The following is a 6,816-nucleotide window of genomic DNA, read 5'->3' as shown; positions in this document are numbered from 1 at the left end:
CATACAACATCTATCCCCCTTCTTGTTCCACGACCTACTTTATTTTATATTTAAATATTAGTAATACAGTAATATAGTAATATATATATATGTTTTTTAATGTTAAAACCATATTAAAAAGTGGGATTATAAGGGTATAAAACTATATTAATATAATTTTTATTTTAATTTAGAGTTTAATCATTATATATAATTTGAATAATTAATTTTATATCTGGTAAGGCTTTTGAATATATCATTTGCTATGGTAAACCATAGTTTATGTCTTTATATAAATATGAATTATAGTTTATTAAAAGAATGATATTTGATATCAAAATATGTAATCAAAAACATATTTAAATATTATGTGGAAAGTACACAGAAATTTCAAATATGAGACCAAATTGATACTAGAATTTTAGCTTTAATATGGGGGCATTTAGTGTGGTAACGTAAAAGGTTTGAATTCAATGTTTACAAAGTACAAAGTATTTGGTGCAGCCAATTCAAATTGAATTTAGACGTAACAAATTTGACTTCAATTTCAATGGGACAAATTTGAATTGACTTTCTTTTTTTCGATGCAACAAAAGGTGGAGCGGTTAGACCAACTAAGTTCTTGATGCAGCAAAATCAAAATCAAGAGTGAGAAAAGTGGTAAAGAAATAGGCAATTTATAGGAAGAAGCGATAACATAATAAAATTGTTTTTATTAAATTTATTAATTAAGAAAAAAAAAGCAAGCCATAACTCTCGATTAAATCTCTGTCATCCACGTCATAATACTTCATAATTAAATTAGAATTTTGTAAACTCCATACACAACTATCAAGATAAAAATGCATGCGCGTCCAGTGGGAGTTACAACCTGCTATTTCCCTCTATTTCCATAGAATGGAATCGTTCCCACTATAAATCCACATCAAGTCGTCCTCATTTTTATGTGTATCTCTTTGCTTTGTTTGCAACTTTCGTTTTCTTTTTTTTATTTGCCATCCACTTTGATGGAAAATGGGGGGAGTTCTGAAAGTGCCGAATGGTGGCTCTATGTCCTCCTCTTTGGAAATAGTGGTTTGTTGGACTCTCAGGATATTTTTGCTGCGTTGGGTCAGTGGCCTCTGTATGTTGCACTGCTCATCGCTGCTGTTTTGGCGTCCTGGTTGATGCCGGGAGGCTGTGCGTGGGCGGGAAGACACAGGAGGTCTGGCCACGTTCCTATTCCCGGTCCCAAAGGATGGCCCATTATCGGAAGTCTAATGGACATGAGCATCGGTCTCGCTCACCGCAAGCTCGAATATCTGGCTCGTCTTCATGGTGCCACGAAGCTTATGGCCTTTAGCTTAGGCTCCACGCCCGCCGTTATTACATCGGATCCTGAAGTGGCCCGAGAGCTGCTCAACTCTCCTCATTTCGCCAACAGACCCCTGAAGCAATCTGCGCAGCAGTTATTGTTCGGGCGGGCCATTGGCTTCGCACCCAATGGGGATTACTGGAGGCTGCTGAGGAGAATTTCTTCTACGCATCTCTTTTCTCCGCGCAGAATCGCTGCCCACGAGCCTGGTCGCCAGGCTGATGCTCTGGGAATGCTTGTCGATATCCAAAAGGAATGTGAGCGTAACGGTGTTGTAAGGGTTCGAGCACACTTGCAAGGGGCTGCGCTGAACAATATCATGGGCAGCGTCTTTGGAAGGAGGTTCGATATGTCATGTACTTCTACTTGTGAAGAAGTGAAGGAGCTGCGGGAGATGGTGGATGAGGGTTTCCAGCTGTTGGGAGCGTTCAACTGGGCGGATCATCTACCATGGCTGCGACCGCTGGACCCTCTTCGAATCCATGCTCGTTGCGCCCGCCTGGTGCCGCGTGTGAGAGCTTTCGTTAGAAATATCATCGAAGAGCACCGACGTGCAGAGCGGAATATCAATCCGATTTTGTTGACGTTCTGCTGTCGTTGCATGGAGAAGATAAGCTAGATGAGGAGGATATGATCGCTGTTCTCTGGGTCCGTACTATCCGTATTTTCATCCATGTATCTCTGTATTTTAGTTAAATTTTCACACTCTGATCTGATCTATCTCTCTGTATTTTAGTTTAGTTTTTCACACTCTGATCTATCTATCTCTGTATTTTAGTGTTTTGACACTCTGATCTGATCTGATATGTTCTATCTCTGTATTTTAGTTTAGTTTTTTCACACCGGAAGGAATTTATGAATGAGGTGAGTTTGCTTGCCTTTGGGGAGGGGCATTAACTAAGTTTGGTTCTAATTTATGTAATGTTATGTATGCAGGAGATGATTTTTCGTGGCACAGACACGACGGCTCTGCTGACAGAGTGGACCATGGCAGAACTGGTGCTGAATCCGGATGCCCAGAAGAAAGCTCAGGCAGAGTTGGACGCAGTAGTGGGGCGAGAGCGCAGCGTGAAGGATTCAGATATCCCTAACCTGCCCTACGTGCAGGCTGTGGTAAAGGAGGCGCTGCGAATGCATCCGCCTGGACCGCTCCTATCATGGGCACGTCTCTCCACTGAAGATGTGAACATGGGCGATGGAATGTGTGTTCCGGCGGGCACGACTGCCATGGTGAATATGTGGTCGATTACTCACGACCCCAGCATTTGGGAATCACCTCAAGAGTTCCATCCGGGGAGGTTTGTGGTGTCGGAAGGCGGGGAAGACGTGGATGGAAGGGGTAATGATCTGAGGCTTGCGCGTTTTGGTGCTGGTCGTCGTGTGTGCCCGGGGAAGGCTCTTGGCTTTGCCACTGTTAACCTCTGGGTGGCTAAGCTCCTCCATCATTTTCAATGGCTTCCTCAGGCTGAACATCCAGTTGATTTGTCCGAGGTTCTTAAGCTGTCTTGCGAAATGGCTCATCCTCCCCCGTCTACCTGCTAATTGCAGTACCTCCTGTTCTGTTTCTGTTTGTCAGTATTACTAGGCACTATATATGCGTCGATGCCGTCTCCCATTATGTATTTCGATTGCAGCAGGGCAGTATTACTAGGCACTATATATGCGTCGATGCCGTGTCCCATTATGTATTTCGATTGCATGAGCAGGCACTATCATGCAATGCCGTTCAATCTTTAGCTCACCGGTTATATGTATTTCGATTATAAGTGGTACTTTTTCTGACCCATCGTCGTCATATGAGACTGTGTGTCTCTGTTTGGTTATTGTGATCGATAGAACGAACGATGGATGGATTTTTTGAACTCTTTCTTTCTTTTTCACAATCAGTCAACAATTTTATTTGTTAAAGCATAAATTACATTACATGGTGCAATTTTATTTGTTAAACCATATATATATATATATATATAACGTAAATTACATGGTGTATTCCTGTATAGCAGAGGCAGATGTCGTCACACCATTGTCAATGGTTTTGAAAACGATTTCTACACAATTAGGTGAGACTTACCAGCAGTTCAAGTTTGATATTTAACCTCATCATTTGAATTATAAAGTTACAAATTTTGTTTAAGCACAGGTTACAAATTTTGTTTGAGCATACAACATATTTTGAGTGCTTGATTGATTGTCTACTTTTTATTAGTTTATTTTTTATTATTATGATAGGAAAATGAATTAACTAACAGCCAGATGGAACAGCTTAGCATCAATCTTTCTAGCAACCTGGAAAGCTTTGTTAAAAGGATGGAAGATCATGAAGTCAATGATTGGCTCTTAAATATTTGCCAATATTTGTCCAAATACAACATCATATACTTAATTCTCATTTTAATGTGGTTATGTGAAAATTGCTAAAATTGGAATGATTTTAATGGAATGCTAATATGAAAACTTGTTAAAGTTGTAATAGTTTTGAAATCTTTTGCAACTTTGGAATTCTAAACAATTTTAATTTTCTATATAATATAGTTATTAAAAAATGATTGAAATTGTAATATATATTATGGATGTTTACAATTTTTATTATAGAAATTTCTTTTCTTTCTATTATATTTAAGTTATACATTTCAAAATATAATGCTACAATTTTATTATTATAAAAAGATATATAATTTAATCTTAGACAAAAGTATTTAAAATAAATTTAAAAACAAATCAAATCACGTGTAAACTATAGCTTATGTCAAATTGCAAAATTATATTCCTAATAATAAGAATAAATGTTAAAAATGACTGTGATGGTGTGCTATGGTGTGTAGGTCAAGAATAACTTATAGTCTTTAAAAAATAAAGCTGTTGCCACAAATGATTATAACTAAATTTTAATATTTACATTATAATTATTATAAATGGTAGGTTAAAAATTCAAGTTTTCAAGTTAAAATTAGAAATATCATTCATCCAATTTACTTCCCCAACAACATAAATTAAATGGCTCATAAAAGTATATAAGCATCAATTAATGGGATGCACCAAGACCCTTACCTCATAATATATGTCACGCTTCATAAAGATTAACTAAATTATAACCTTATTTTGATTTTTAGTTTTAGTTTTAGTTCAAGTATACACCATAATTTTTCTAGTTGGTTTTTATTTGAAGCATACAACATTTTTTGTCTCCTTTATTTTTATTTTTGGTTGTTGAAGTATACTACTAAATTACATTGTATATTACAATAATGACCGAGGGGCATCATGCTATATTATTTTCAGTCGTTTGAATGGTTTTCGAAAGAATTTCTCATAGCCACATATTAATATTTATATAGCAATTTATTTAACTTAATATTAATATTTATTTGATATCAAGATCATGAAAATACATTTAAATTATAAGGCTATACATGTGAAGATTCAGTTTTTACTCTATTTTTTATTAGTTTATTATTCATGTAAATGATTGGAAAATGAATAATCAAACAACAAGATGAACAACCTGGCACATTTGTAAACCACAGTGCAATATTTCTCGGGATGTGCAAAGCTCCGTGCAAGAATGGAAAATCATAAAATCATTGAGTCAATGATTAGCTTCCTCCACGGTGCTTAATATTCGTCAACATCATGTAAGTACATTAAGAATTGGCAATTTTTTTTTCTCAATTTAATGTGGTTACTCGAAAATAGCTGAAATTGGAATGCTTTAAATGGAATGTGAACTTGGAGACTTGTAAAACTTGGAATAGTTTTAGAAAAAAAATGGAAGTTTGGAATTCTAAACAATCTCACTTCTCTATGTAATATGGTTTTTGAAAAGTGATTGAGATTGTAATATTTTTGTTATCTATTCTTACATTTTTGTTATACGGTTTTTTAGTTTTTATTATATTTAAATGATAAATTTTAAAAAATATTATTACAATTTTATTATTAAAAAAATATAATTTAATCATTCAAAATAAATTAGAAAACATATTTAGACACTTTTTAAACCATAGTTTATGTCAAATTACAAAAATAAATTCCTAATAACAAGTATAAATGTTAAAGATGGCTACCTATGATGTGCTATTGTGTAGGTGAAGAATAACTTATAATCATTGATAAATAAAGGCATTACCATAAACGATTATCACTAAATCTTAACGTTTAGATTATAATCATTTTAAATAGTAAAATACAAACTTGCTAAATCTTAACATTTATATTATAATCGTTATAAATAGTAAATTACAAAGTCAAGTTTTCAAGTTAAATTAGAAATATCATTCACCCCATTTAGCATTAGTGCTCTGGCAGAGATAAATATGTTTTTGAAGATAGAACTATTTCTAAAAGGATAGACTCTGTAACAAAGATATTTAGGGACAGCATTCCATATAACTTCGAGGGAGGATTTGGTTTAAAGGGAGCCCATAAAGGATTTATGCCATAATGAGATTTTTTTTTTTGGATATTTGGAGGCCACTGGTTTCTAGGGAAAGAGGATTAATGGCAGTGTCCCACACCACCATTATGTATGGAAAAGAAAGAAAAAGACAAGGAATTGATTCCTCCAATTTCTCACAAAGTGGACATCTTGAATGACCAACTATGCCACACTTTTGAATATTTTCTGAAGCTAAATTTCTTTTATGCCTTAGGAGCCAACAAAAGGTGTTTACCTATGGAATTGCATCTACCCTCTAGATATTGTTGCATATAATGGATTTCAGAGGAACCTCAGAATTGAAATGAATATTATTATAGCTTTCTCTAACAGAGTAGAAGGAAGATTTCCAACCCAGCTTATCAATTGTAGATTGGATGAGCAGAGCACATTTAACATGTTTTCTTTTCATAATTTCTCCGGTTGGTTTTAGAATGTCAAGGACATCATCCAACTTCTAGCCTTTCCAAAGGCTTGCAACATCCCAATCCATAAAATGGGCAAGGGTCACTATACCTGCCTAGCTCAAGTGCACCATCAAGGGTCGAATGTTCTCATCCTGGCACAACAGAAGGTGCCTAAAAGTGAGTCTTCCTAAAGGTTGATTTTATTCACACTGCATGGAATCAAAAAAAGATGGTCGTTTATTAATGAGTACGTCAAAGCAACCAGTTTCCAGATCAGAGATCCTTTGCTTACTATCCCATTCGTAGAATGATTATCATTTGCTTGTAGGACTTGTGGCCACCACAAGTGAGGCTCAGTTTTAAGCTTCCAATATAGCTTTCCCCCCATCGCAATATTAACCAAAGAGGTATCCAAAAAACCTAATCCATCATGCATATTCAGAGCTTGGATGGAGAGCCAATTTACTAAATCAAAATTTTTGGTGTCTGATTTTCCCCCTTCCTATATAATTTCTAGTTGAAGGGTCCTATCCGTGAGTATCAGTATCCATTGATTCTTCACATATACTAATCTTGACCCAATTTTCATATGTTATATAATTTAACAAGTACCATGGTCCTTAGGCTAGATATCCACTTAT

At 35.3% G+C, this 6,816-nt stretch overlaps 1 pseudogene; it reads left to right on the top strand.

Annotated features, from left to right (window-relative positions):
- The first annotated feature begins 986 nt into the window (after nt 1-986).
- LOC149140742 (cytochrome P450 78A4 pseudogene) lies at nt 987-2,875 on the top strand (annotated as a pseudogene).
- The last annotated feature ends 3,941 nt before the right edge of the window (nt 2,876-6,816 follow it).

The sequence above is a fragment of the Pinus tabuliformis genome, chromosome X (assembly GCF_031772625.1).
Source record: "Pinus tabuliformis cultivar Carrire ecotype Pingquan chromosome X, CPIR1, whole genome shotgun sequence".
NCBI lineage: Eukaryota > Viridiplantae > Streptophyta > Pinopsida > Pinales > Pinaceae > Pinus > Pinus tabuliformis.
Note: the sequence above shows the minus strand (reverse complement) of the source record. Positions and strands in the feature narration are given on the sequence as shown.